General features: G+C 45.2%; 1 long non-coding RNA gene across 1 annotated transcript in view; it reads right to left on the reverse strand.

Annotated features, from left to right (window-relative positions):
• Positions 1–872: 872 nt before the first annotated feature.
• Positions 873–14,608, reverse strand: part of LOC127004303 (uncharacterized) — a 37,902-nt gene continuing 24,166 nt past the window's right edge. The window contains exons 3-4 of the long non-coding RNA XR_007757745.1: positions 12,923–12,997; positions 873–1,512 (exon numbers count right to left, since the gene is read on the reverse strand). This is a non-coding gene — a long non-coding RNA (uncharacterized LOC127004303). The remainder of the gene's footprint in view (positions 1,513–12,922; positions 12,998–14,608) is intronic.

Genomic DNA, 14,608 nt, shown 5'->3' on the forward strand with positions numbered 1-14,608 from the left:
GTGATAATCAGCTGAGAAAAAAATACGAAAAGAAATTACATGAGTCAAATAGAAAAGAGAAAATGATGGTGATGGTGAGGATGATGGTGATGGTGATGATGATAATTCACGACGGAGGGAAGAGAGGCAGAGGTGGAAATGGTAGAGATGGTAGTGGTGAAGTCAGTGATGGTAGAGGCAGCGGTGAAGCGGCTGGAGGAGGAGGAGGAGGAGGAGGAAGTTTAGGCCGCTGAAGCTCTTGGACAACACCATTTCCACACAAACAGTCCCGGAACAAAGTTATGTCCGGAGCCTCGCCCAAGCTGCGCCACCCCTGCGACACACCACCACAACCACCGCCACCACCACCACAACCACCCGACCATGCACAACTTTACACAAATACACGGGCGCACATCAGCATACACGAGGCAGTAGCGGCGACACTAGCGTAGGAAGGGCGAGTCACCTGCACCACTACCACGACCAGCACTGCCACCATGACTTGCACTGTCCCGACCTCAACAACCGGGTACATGGAAACGAGGCTTAGGCAGACACCACCACGAGCAAGGATGGTTGAGTTGGTGGTCTTGTTAGGGGAATGGTACGGGAAGGGAAGGGAAGGGAGGGAAAAGGAGGGAAAGGAAGGGGAAGGGAAGGGAAGGGAAGGGAAGGGAGGAGAAAGAAAAGAAAGGGAAGGGAAGGGAAGGGAAGGGAAGGGAAGGGAAGGGAAGGGAAGGGAAGGGAGGAGAAAGAAAGGGAAGGGAAGGGAAGGGAGGATAAAGAAAGGGAAGGGATGGGAAGGGAAGGGAAGGGAAGGGAAGGGAAGGGGGTCAGGTAAGAATCGGAATAACAGGAGAGGTAAAAACTATTTATCTTTTGTTTTTTGTTACAAGTTGCTTCCTGTTGTATTTTTAAGACACCCAAACTAAAGCAAACAAAACGAAAACCAAAAAGAATTCAATCACAGACAAAAGACAAAGCTACTTTTACTTAAATTTCACGATACAGCAACAACACAAAAGAAGACAAAAATTGCAAACACACACACACACACACACACACACACACACACACACACACACACACACACACACACACACACACACACACACACACACTCAATTAATCAATACGTTCACAAGGTTTAGAAAAGTTATCTCTGATTGCTGAAAACTTTTTTTTACTCTCTCTATCTCAAACTTTTAACGAAGCCTCCTGATTGGCCAATTGTCTCAGTAAAGTAATTATCAACACACACACGCACGGAAGCACACACACACACACACACACACACACACACACACACACACACACACACACACACACACACACACACACAGTAAACACAAAACAGCCACACTCCAACACCACAAAAGCCAGAAGCAAACAAAGCATGGTCCAGGCGGTTCAGCTGCTACAAACAAAACTCACAATCATTCACCAGGTTAATCCTTTTAGCGCCAACAGGTGGAAAACGTAGCCACCTGTGTTTCTTCATTACCCCCAACACCTGGGAAAGCCGGACCGCTGCGTGGGTGGGATAGAGGACACTTTAGAACACCAAAATTTTACGGGTTCCTACAAATAGCACGAAAAAAGGAGAAGTGTCTTTACGCCCTTGACCTCAACCTCAACCTCATCTGGGTATTCTGGAGTTAGTAATTCATCCTTTGCCTCCGTGCACGCTTTTCTGAATCAAGGATGACCCAATGCGGAGCAAAACACCATAAAACCACAAAAACATATGCCTCCAGTTCCCGGCGTATCCCTGTTGCCTTGCAGAATCCCGGCGCACAATGTCAGGCTTTATGCCGTCCGGGAAAAAATACTGAATACTGAAACACGGAATGCCGCAGCAATAGACGCAAGAAAAATTACGAGGAAAGACAATACCGTGGCCGGGAATACCAGATAGAGAGTATATATAGTGCAGGGGACAATAGAGTCAGTATTTACAGGTTATCTTCCCCATAATACACAAATCAAGGAGAAAAAACAAACGCAGACCATTAATCAGAAAGAAATATTCACCATGGTTATTATATTATTCTCATAGGCCAGAAACTCCAAAATAATAGCAGCAAAAAATAGCCAAAAAAATATAAAAATGAGTAGCAAAAAAAAGGGGAACCAAAATTGAGGTGAAAATATGCAAAGTATCACAATTTAGGTACAGACAAAACCCCAACCAGCCTGAATGAGCTTACAGCAAAACCTACACGAGAAGATTTAAAGAAAAAAACATGAATAATAGGAAACCCGAAACTCAAGTAAAATTAATGCAAAGTACAACAAACTAAGTATACAAACAAAACCACAACTAACGTAAGTAAGTGCGGGTCAGGACAAGAAGAGACGGATAAGAGGAGGAGGAGGAGGAGGAGGAGGAGGAGAAGGGAAGCTGTATTGTCAGAAGCCCCTCGCAGCCCCACCCGCTCCCCCCATCAAAACCTCCCTCAGCACCAAGCTCGCCACTACGACCACATTCACCACTCGTTTGCCTGAGGGAAACAGGTGCATCAGAGCGGGACGAAAAGGGAGAAGAGAGGAGAGGAGAAAAAAGAAAAGAAGGGAATGGAGGATGAAGAGAAGGGGGATGGTGGGGAGGAGAGGAGAGAAGAGAGAAGAAGGGAATGGAGGATGAAGAGAGAGGGGATGGTGGGTAGGAAAGAGAGGATGAAAGGTAAGGATGGTGGAAGTGATGGGGAGCCTGGGATGAGGGAAGGAGGGAGGCTACGGGAGAGAGAAATGGTTGCAGCGCTGCGCCCCGTCCACAGGCCAGGCACTCACTTACTCCCCAGACACACAGGTGAGGTCCCGCAGCAATCAGCGCCGCCAGTGTGCCCGCCAAAGTGTGCAAATGTGGCCCCCGATGGTGTTTGACCTGCTTGATTGGGTGATATATTTTGCATAACGCTGACGGACCACCCTGGGGAGACACAAAGGACGGGAAAAAGGGGAGAGAGGCGTGAGGGGAATAGGAAGAGAGGGAAAGCAGTGTGTGTGTATGATAGGAGTGGGAAGGGAAGATTAGGTGTAATGTGATGGTAATTGTGGCTGAATGGGGAATCGTCTGCGCCCAGGTAGGAGAGACAATCAGTAGGAAGGGAGAGGTCGCGTGGAGAGCAAACAGAGAGAGCTAGAGAGAGAGACAACGGAGGAAAGGGACAGACAGACGTGGACGGAGAGAAGCAAAGGAAAACCAAAATCCTAGCTTACCCTTTTACCCTAATGCTCCTTCCTCGGCCTTCAGGGACACAAAACATTTCGGGAAGAATAAAGGAGCGTAAAAAATTACCTTCCTACTCATCAGGTAATCGTGTTAAGTCGGCGAGGCAGTGTTTTTACCTCCCCCCACTCGACCTTCTCTTCCCACTTCTCTCTCTCTCTCTCTCTCTCTCTCACACACACACACACACTGCTCACCTTCCCAAACCTGCCACTGCAACACAGTACTCACTCCATTATTAACGATAGCCACCAAATCGCCCATTAGTTTGACCGCACGCTTAGTCCGACTGTCAACAACCACCTAATATCCCCTTCCCTTTTTATTTTTGGGACTCGCGCCGCCACATCATCAGCTTTAAGCGCGGCCCTGTGTGACACCCGGATTTAGCTTTTGGGATGAGTGAGGATACATAAACGAGAGAGAAAGGGAAAGAGAAAGACAAACAGAAAAAGACAGACAGACACAGACAACCAGAGGAACACAGACGAAAAAACAGACGCAGACAGAAATATATAGATAGAGGCAAAACAGATAGATGAACAGAAGGAAACACGGACAACCAGCCACAAACAGGCACAGATACACACATACAGATAATCATAGACATAAATAAACAAATAAAAGGAAAGGTAAACGGATATTTAAATAAACAAAAGTAAAGGGACACACACACACACACACACACACACACACACACACACACACACACACACACACACACATACACACACACACACACGCAGCCCGGAAAAATCAGATTATGGACACCCGCTATTTCCGTACATCCTGTCAAGCTTTAATTCATGTGCTCCCTTGCCCGGCCATCCCTCTGCCTGATTATACCGACACGTTGCCTGTATAAGCGGGCTAACCCACTCACACCCACGAGAGGCGGAACACGACGGGATCGGAAGAGTGAACCAGTAAGAGGATGAGTGTAGGGACGGGGATGGCAGGGCAGGGAAGCGTAGAGTGAGGAAGGGTGCGGTGTGAGAGCATTCTGAAAAGTAGGCATGATAGGCTGAGAGAAAAGGAGATAAGGAACTAAGGGAGGATAGGGTGCAGGAAGGGGTGACTGAAGGAGGAAAGAAAGGAAAGCCGGTGTGGAAAGTAGGCAGGAAAAGGAGCAAGAGGCGAGGGAGAAAATGTGATAAGGGAGGAAATTAAATAAAGGCATTGTAAAAGGTAGATTTGGAAGGGAAAAAAGCGAAGGAGGGAAGACCAAGTGACACTGTGAAAGGGAGGGTGAGAGGGTGAGTGGAAAGGAAGCAAGGGACGGAGGCAGGAAAGGCAAGGGTGTCGCACAGGTGGTAGGCAGGTGGGCAGGTGTGGGGTTGGTGGGCAGGTGTAGGGTAGCGGTCGCCGACGTGTGATTGATGAGGGAAAGGTGAGCGTGCGGGCGAGGTGTTTGTGGCCGTGCACGAGTTTAATGGTGTCAGGTGTGGCTGATACGTCATAAAGCACGGAAGTATGTGTGTGTGTGTGTGTGTGTGTGTGTGTGTGTGTGTGTGTGTGTGTGTGTGTGTGTGTGTGTGTGTGTGTGTGTAACTACGGTCAGGCTACATGTATTCGGTATGTATCTCTATTCGTCTGTCTGTCTCTCTGTCTGTGGGTCTCTCTCACACACACTCTCTCTGCATTGAAATTAACTGCCACTCATTTTTATTCCGTCAGGACGTTTGCAGCTCATAAATCTTTTGTGTGAGTGATAAGCACGTCAGTACACAAACAACTACAAATGATAACAGGTACTAACTACACCGCACACACACACACACACACACACACACACACACACACACACACACACACACAAACACACACACACGAGTGAATCTTCCAGAAATAAATGTATCAGGTTTCACATTCATTAGTGCAAAGTTGTCTCTAGCCGGGCGATTAAAAATATAGTCAGAGAATACAAAATGAACCATAAAACAATAAAATAATAAGTGTTTAAGTGCGAAAAAGAGGAAAATACAAACAAATTATTTAGAGTTATGAGTTATCACGCTCCAGAGTAACACTAAGCCAGAGATTTTACGACGAAGAAAATAGTGAATGGGATATATATCTTTTTTGTTTACACTTATGATTACGAAGTAGGATAAAAATACGAGGAATTACCAAGAGCTCCCGGAAAATAAATACCACCACTTAATACGAGTCCAAAACACGTGCCATTCATGTCGTTTCCGGAAAATCTTAGGAGTAAAGTACACGACGAGATCATAAACATAGGGATCAGAGTTAAAGTGTGTCGGATTTAACTGCTTCACAAGGGGATTAGAGAGAATTTACAGGGACAGTAATGCTCTCTCTCTCTCTCTCTCTCTCTCTCTCTCTCTCTCTCTCTCTCTCTCTCTCTCTCTCTCTCTCTCTCTCTCTCTCTCTCTCTCTCTCTCTCTCTCTCTCTCTCTCTCTCTCTCTCTCTCTCTCTCTCCCCCTAAGGTGAGTTACTGTTGAATCTTTGTGTTTGTTTTACGCATTTTTTTTGTCTGTGTGTGTGTGTGTGTGTGTGTGTGTGTGTGTGTGTGTGTGTGTGTGTGTGTGTGTGTATCCTTCACAAAGCTCGTGTTTGGCGCGTGGACGTCAAAAACACGCACGAGAGTATTTAATAATGGAAATCTTTAGCAGTGAGTACAAATTCCTGCTTTTTCTTACTCATCATTATTTTATAAGAAACTATTTATGATAACACGTGCGAAGGAGAAATATTTAATGTAAGGTGGGGACGTGTGTGGAGGTGTTTGTGTGTGGGGGGGTGAGTGTGTGTCAGATATTTCCAGTACACATTAAATATTTCTAAAACCTATTGTTGGTGTCCATACTGATATTTTTTTTTTCCGTTTTACCTTCAAATACTCCCAATTGCTTCATAGTCTTTCTATCCGCACGCTTTCCATCTTTGAATGTAACTATTCCTGATCATTGTCCCACTTCTCTTTCACTTTCCTCTTCCTGTATCATCTTCTCATTCCCACTTCCTTCCCTCTATGCCATTTCACCTCACGTTTCCTTTCTTGCTGTTCCTCCGAAAGAATTTGTCTCATCCTCTTCTTATTCATCACCGAATCAACCATAAGTAGATGCTCTCCATGCTCCCATCTCCGGTTATTCTAGTCTCTTTCCCAAGCCTCTGAGAGTCTTCAAGAGGGTGAGAGCAGCGTCCGGGTGGTGGTAGTGCGCCATTACGCCGAACATGAGTGTGGGGGCGTGGCGAGGCGTGACGGATGGTGCCCACTCACGCCTCCGCCCCGAGCGCCCACTGGTAAAACAATAGACAAGACACACTATACTCCATTCTGAACCTGAACTTGAATCTGTCTCACTCACCGATGAACAGGCGGGGAAGCGCTCTCTCTCTCTCTCTCTCTCTCTCTCTCTCTCTCTCTCTCTCTCTCTCTCTCTCTCTCTCTCTCTCTCTCTCTCTCTCTCTCTCTCTCTCTCTCTCTCTCTCTCTCTCTCTCTCTCTCTCTCTCTCTCTCTCTCTCTCTCTCTCTCTCTCTCTCTCTCTCTCTCTCTCTCTCTCTCTCTCTCTCTCTCTCTCTCTCTCTCTCTCTCTCTCTCTCTCTCTCTCTCTCTACACACACACACACACACACACACACACACACACACACACACACACACACACCTCGATCTACCTGCGCCTCGAGTGATCGGAACACTCAGGTAACGAAGCCAATGACCAACGTTGCCCCACCTCGCCTACACGCTTTCGCCTGTGTGTGTGTGTGTGTGTGTGTGTGTGTGTGTGTGTGTGTCTCTCTCTCTCTCTCTCTCTCTCTCTCCATATTACTATTTTATTATTATTATTAGTAGTAGTAGTAGTAGTAGTAGTAGTAGTAGTAGTAGTAGTAGTAGTAGTAGTAGTAGTAGTAGTAGTAGTAGTAGTAGTAGTAGTAGCATTATTATTATTATTATTATTATTATTATTATTATTATTATTATTATTATTATTATTATTATTATTATTATTATTATTATTATTATTATTATTATTATTAATATTAAATATTATTATTATCCCACCATTCATTTTCTCCCCCTCCTATTCCTCCTATTTTTCCTAAAATTATAAATACGTCAAAAGGAACCGACAACTCTCCTCGAAGATGTGAAGGTCCTAGCGGACAGTCAGCGCAACGCAGCCTAACCAAGAAAATTGAAAACAGACCACTGGCAAACCCGACCCTCTTTACCTGACACGGGTAAACGGAGGTAACGATAAACCACAGACTGAAAAGTTCGACATCAAAGGAAACGATCTTAAGAAAAATTACATGGTACAAACTAATTCAGTGTCTCAAAGATGACGGTGTAAGATTCGAGAACCAGCTCCTCCGGCTCAAGAAGAAACGTTTCTGATTATAATTATCAAACAACTTATTTTTACTTTTTTTTCACATCTCCAAAACATGATAAACAAATATCCTTATAATATATATAATTTTCAAGATATTTACGACCAAGTCTTTCACGATTTTTTTCATGGTTATAGTAATCAAGAATGCGTGTAGAGAGGAACCTTCGCACGTATGTCTTAGTACATGTGTCTTAGTACGTATGTCTTAGCTGAACAAAGCAAGTTGTACTAAATGTCAGAATACTTCATTGGCACGGTACACTAAGAATCTGTATTTCTCATTTAGCAGTTTAATTTAAAGACTTGAAACTTGGCTGAATTCTCTACGGCCTGAAAACACGCAAAACTCGAGAAATTGGAGTCGATCGAGACCACTGGCGGTGCATGACAGGAGGATCGGTTAAATTTACTGGTTCGTTAGTGATTGCTTACCATTAATAGTTTTCTGGTGCAGCTGCTTTTAGTCATCCAATCCTCTTGCCGCGCCTCAACACTAATAACACCAATGATGTAAGCCTTACGAAGAAACGTGAAAATTATCAGCATGTTTACTGTGACAGAGGAGGAGTGACAAGTCTTCATGGTTTTTTTTTCTCTTCTTTTCTGAATAAATAACTAACCTGAGATCAAATATCAACCACCTGACAGTCCAGGAAAGCCATCACAACAGCATCAACACCAACAATAAGGATATGAAAGTATTCCTCCTCCTCCTCCTCCTCCTCCTCCTCCACGAGTAATATTACAATGTGTAACAATCTCCAAGTTCACAAACACATTCCTTCCGTTTCCCGTTGCGTCACTAGGAATTGTGAACCTTCCTCCCTACAATAACATTCCTACCCCCTACCTGCTGCTGCCTACTTCACTACCTACCACCTTTATTTTTCCTCCTCAACATTCTCCTTTTCTAAACTCCATCTGAATAAGAAATCTTAAGAAATATATACGTAAATGTGGCGGTATACATCAAAAATATTTCCATGCGCAACAGCAATAAAAGGCAACCACGATTTTGTTCAGGTAGAGGAGACTCGAGTAAAGTTAATATAGAGAAAGTAAAAAAAATATAAAAATATAAAAATAAAAATAAAACATACACAAACACACACGTAGAAAAAAAATACAGAATAAAAATATTTGTATAGGTAAAGAAATGTAAAAAAAAAATATATATATACGTGTGGGAGAAAAACAAGCAAGGTTAAGAGGGCGGACGAACGCGGGAAGACGAGAGAGAAGAAAAGAGAACAAACGTGTCGCTGACGGAACGGAAGAAAAGAATTGCTGTTGTCGACGTTTTTCCGTTCCCTCTTTCTTATTCTGTTGACAAGAAAACGTGTGTGTGTGTGTGTGTGTGTGTGTGTGTGTGTGTGTGTGTGTGTGTGTGTGTGTGTGTGTGTGTGTGTGTGTGTGTGTGTGTGTGTGTGTGTGAGTTTTGTGGGTTGTGGTACAGGTTGAAAAGGAAAATGGAAATAGGAGGAGAAGTAAGAGAAGGAGAAGACGGAGGAGGAGGAGGAGGAGGAGGAAAGGATGAGCAATGAGAAGGAGAACCAGAAGAACAAGAAGACCAACAACAAAATCAAACAAAAAACAAAACAGGTCGAGGAGAAGGAGGAAGCACAGGAGAAGAAGGTAATGATGGAAGGTCAGGAAGCAACACTAAAATGGTGTGGGAGGAGGCGGACGAGGCGGCGGCGGCGGGGCTGGGCGGAGCGGGACGGAGCGGCAGGCAGGAGGCAGGCACAAGCTTATAGGCAGGTGGTGGGAGTGCATGGAATAATGAGCGGCGTGCGGTGGGGCTGACGGATGGCCGGCAAGCGATGAGCAGCGATGAACGAGGCGGCGGCGGTGAATAAGAGATGAGGCGCCAGTGATGAATGGCTCGGCGGGGCGAAGGAGGGTGAGGCGATGGGCGGCACGTGAATAAGAACGCCCCATGAAAAGTGAACGAGAGAGAGAGAGAGAGAGAGAGAGAGAGAGAGAGAGAGAGAGAGAGAGAGAGAGAGAGAGAGAGAGAGAGAGAGAAACACACAGACAGACAGACACACACACACACACACACACACACACACACACACACACACACACACACACACACACACACACACACACACACACGACAGATAGAAAGACAGATAAACTGATAGACAGATAAGATAAACAGACGGACGGACACATAGAAAAACAGACAAAGAAGGAAAGAAAAGATAGAGAGAAAGAAAGAACTAGACAGACAGACAAACAGAAAAACAGCAGGGGTAGAAATGAGTGAAGGGATAGGTGACATTAAAGAGAATACTTAAGCACAAGGCAAAAAAAATAGGACACAAACAAATCAGATAAACACCCATAACTTCAGAGGAAGAATAATTATGGAACACACACACGAGAGAATACGTGGAGAGAAAATACGAAAGTACATCCATGAATAAGGAAGCAAATTTATGATTACTGACGGTGATTATTGTCATTACCCTACGGGACTACGGCGCACCATCAGGAAAACCATTACCTCTAGGGATAATAACCGACCTATATGAATATCTCGCCGACATACCGAACGAGTAAAAAAGTAGCTATTTGCTATCCATTGAGACTACCGTTGATCTAAACCTTTTTTTATCTATGGCCACGAGTTGTTCTTAAAACACGCTATTCGTCTCTAGTGTAAACATCGGCAACTCAGACCTGTTTCTAAGACGGAAGGAGAAACTATGTAAAAATTAGGTCGAGCTTGTGTGTGCGTGCCGATGCAAAACGTCAGTGAGACATGCAAGGGAGTGGAGGGTGTGGAGGAGGCGCTGCTGGCGAGCCCGGAACGACGGTGTGTATGTTTGTCGACAGCTCGCCGCCGCCGCCCGACCTGCTTCAGTGAGCCTCCTTAGCATGCACCACTACTTCATGGCGCTCACGTTGCCGCTGTTTGTTTTTGTTAATGGTATGACGATGCTATTAGGGTTGTGATGATGGTGTGCGTGTGAGATTGCAAAGGTAATAGTGGTGGTGCTGGTGGTGCTGGTAGTAGAAGTGGCAGAGGTAATGGCAGTAGTAGTAGTAGTAGTGGTAGTAGTAGACGTCACTACCGAGCCGGCACTGCTCCCCCTGGACGGTGAACACCTTAGATACAGGACGGCCAATACTTCACATGAGGCACGGGTTTATGTAAGTGCCCGCGGATTCTGGGTGCGCGGACAGCGGGCATTCATGGACATCCGCATATTCAACCCGATTGCTGCCACTGGAGGCCGCGCAACACAGGAACGAGCAGGAGAAAACAAGGGCATACGGTAACAGAATCCAGCATGTGGATCAGGGCAGCTTCACCCACCTCGTCTTCACCACATTCTGCGGAATGGGTCCCAGGGCCCGATGCTTCTACGCACGACGCGTGGAACTGATCTCAGAAAAGAAGCATCAGCCAAGGAGCCACGTTGTCGCCTGGATGAGGTGTTGCCTCTCGTTCTCCCAGCTCAGGTCGGCCATCCTATGTCTCCGGGGCACCAGACACTCTGGCCCAAAAGCCACCAACATTTCCAATATGGACTATAAGCCCACAATGGTGGAGAGTGACATTAGGGTGGGTCGGGAGCGATGTGAGTAGGGAAGGAAAGGGAGATCTAGACGCAATAGATGATATGGTGTTATGTATAGATTTAGTGATAAGTAGTACTAGTGATATGGTTGGATACCACAGTCATTAGCGAACAGAGTTGGAGCTAATGACCTCCAGTTTATGGAGCCCTCCATGATTATGTGTCGGGAAAATAAACATGGGTGGAGGTATCTTTTTAGTAGTAGTAGTAGTAGTAGTAGTAGTAGTAGTAGTAGTAGTAGTAGTAGTAGTAGTAGTAGTAGTAGTAGTAGTAGTAGTAGTAGTAGTAGTGGTAGTAGTAGTAGTAGTAGTAGTAGTAGTAGTAGTAGTACTAGTAGTAGTAGTAGTAGTAGTAGTAGTAGTAGTAGTGATATGGTTGGATGCCACAGTCATTAGCGAACAGAGTTGGGGCTAATGACCTCCAAGCTATGGAGCCCTCCATGATTATGTGTTGGGAAAATAAACATGGGTGGAGGTATCTTTATGTTGTAGTAGTAGTAGTAGTAGTAGTAGTAGTAGTAGTAGTTGTTGTTGTAGTACCAGTACAGCTTTGGAAATTATAGTAATAGCAGCAATAGTAGTAGTAGTAGTAGTAGTAGTAGTAGTATAATGTAGTACCAGTAATTTTGTTGTTTTTTGTTGTTGTTTTGGAGGTAGAAGCAGTAAGGGTGTCAGAGTAGAAACATTTATGAGCACGAGAAAAAAAAACAGCACATGAAGCTCAAAGCACGCCATTACTCTCGAGCAATGACGGGTTGGTGCACACGGCTCGATAATCTCACCCACACGGAAGTGGCAGAAATCTCGAGTTTAGATCAGCCGCACCCGTCCATCTCCCCCTATCATATATTCCCTTTCCACACCCACACACACCTCGGGGCCTGAGGGATGCGTGCCAAGCGTGATGAAACCCAATAAAAGAAACAATAAACTTTCACGCAACAGATCAAAACATGGAAACAAATACTCCCATAAATACACGAGTCCCGCACGAACAGAGGTTTTCGTGATCACCCTTTCCCGTCCACCGAGTAGCGTGTGGAGTGCCTGAGACCCTGAGACCCTCCAACAAATCCCAGTGGCAGAGAATCACGTCAGTCAAGCCGGAGGGTGAACAACGGGATGCCATGGGGAACAAGACCTCAGAAGACTTTATGTTCAGGGGCGGAAGGGAAATGAACGTCGCAGGAAATGAAAAAAATCTAGATTGAGGGGAATAAGTGGTAGAAGAAAAAGGAAATGGGTCTCGCTTGCGTGCTCGCCAAATGACTTAACCGGAACGATATATTTGAGGTAAAGTGTAGAGCCCTGACACACACCCCGCGGCCTCGCGTGACGCCGCCCACGCCCTGGAGGGAGGCGCCATCACCCCCTGCGTAACACACCCGGGAAGACACCATTAACCCTTACGAAGCACTTGACCACTGCGGGAACCCTTACCCGTGTCAAACCACGGGGAGACTTTTCGTCAACGAGTTACGCTTCGTACTGAAGGACACCAGTTAATCCCGCGGCACTTCAGTATTCTTATCTATACAGCGCAAAAGGAAGCCACTGTTTTAAATTACATGTCAATATAAACAATGTAAAGAAGATTAAAAGACAATGAAAAAAATATTGAAATAATAAAAGCGAAACAGAACACAAAAAAATATCATATAGGTAAGAAAGTTTTCCAAAGTCAATTAAAAATGTAACGGGGAAGTAAAATTTTATGTTATGATATAAGAAGTAGACCAACCTTTTCCATGGAAGCAAGTCATGTCCGTTACGGCCTGGCAGTCACCACGTCTCTTGAGGCATCCTGGACATTAACCTGCAAAAGACATCAAATCGTCATCGTCATCACCTCCACAACATTTGATCGGAGCAATAACAGACCTTGGTTACATTTTGCTATTCATATCACAAATACGGCGCACCAACGCTTCCTCCCTGACCGCCTGACCTTAACAACAAACACTTTTGGTCCCGCTTCCGCCTGGACTGAAGGGCTCAGCTTTGTTATTTTGTACCAAGAAAAATTCTTTGGGAGGTACTAGGCAGTCAGCGACTGGAAACAACCTCTCAATACACCAAGAATCTCTCTCTCTCTCTCTCTCTCTCTCTCTCCCACACTCGTGTGTGCATTGATCGCCCGCTGCACGGCTGGCTGGCTGCTGGTAATGTTTGGTCAGAGGTGATCACGCGAGCCACAACTCATCATGCAGGCTGCACCTTTCTCACGGGGTCATTTGCCGTAGCTCTTGGCATTCACCTCCTTACTTTCTCTCTCCCAAACCTCTGTAATACCTCCCTTGCTCTCACCCCCACCAAAATTATCTTTCTCCTCCTCCTCCTCCTCCTCCTCCTCCTCCTCTCCTCCTCCTCCTCCTCCTGACCTTCCTTCTGCTTCTCCTCCTCATTCGTGCCTCTCATGTCTTTCCTTTCCTCTTTCTTCTTTTGTTTGTTTTCTACTTCTCGTTGTCGTTCTCTTTCAAGTCGTTTTCACTACTTATACTCTTGTTCTTATTCTTGTTTTACTACTGCTCGTTCTCCTCTTCTTCTTGTTTTCTTGTTTTCATTTCATTTTATCCTCTTCTCCTCCTCTCCTTCTCCTCCTGCTCTTCTTCCTCCTCCTCTATCATCTCCCCCGCGCGTCGTGTCCTTCCCAGCGGTAAACTCCGAGCCGTCGGTGTCACCCTCGCGTGCTCGGCTCACGTCACTCTCTCGCCTTAGCAACTGGAGACTGATTTATATCTCGTGTTATGGTTTCCCGGAATGTCGTTCTCCCCTCTCCTCAGAAGCACCAATAGCTTTCATTCCATTATTACTTCCTTATCACCACTTTTTATCCTGGCTACTTTCCCTTGCCTCGCGTAGAATATCCCTCCCGTCATTACTGCATTTGTTTTTTTCTTCTAGTTATTTTTTCCTCTCTTCTCGGGCAGCGTTTGTTTCCTTCACTTCAGCTTCCGTGGGTTTACGAGGACCTCAGGCGGGGTAGAAGTGAGGGAGGGAGGGGTGGAAGGGGCGCCTGCTTCTTCTTTTGATAAGTTGGCGCAATCTCGCTGCTTTCTTTTCATCTTTTTTTAATCACACTCGGAAGGTGGCCATTAACGTCTCAGCGCGGCGCTCTCAACCCGTGTTAGTTTTTTGTTGTTTAAGTTCTGCTGCGATAAAGTACCTGCGAGCAATTTTCTTTTTTCTTTTTTAATGAGTTTTTTTATGACTGTAATCTCTGCTGCTTTAGTTCTTGCTGCTGCTGTGTTTTTTTATTTTATTATTATTCTTCCTCCTCTTCTGAATTTTTCTCCTTTTTTCTTCTTCCTCCTCTTCTTAATCTGTTGTCTTATTTTTTTCTTGTTTCTTCCACTTCCTTTTCTTCTTCCTGCAGTTTTTTTTTCGTCGCTGTGCTTTAGTTTTTGCTGCTTCTGGATTTTTTTCT

This window comes from Eriocheir sinensis, chromosome 27, assembly GCF_024679095.1.
Source record: "Eriocheir sinensis breed Jianghai 21 chromosome 27, ASM2467909v1, whole genome shotgun sequence".
Taxonomy (NCBI): domain Eukaryota; kingdom Metazoa; phylum Arthropoda; class Malacostraca; order Decapoda; family Varunidae; genus Eriocheir; species Eriocheir sinensis.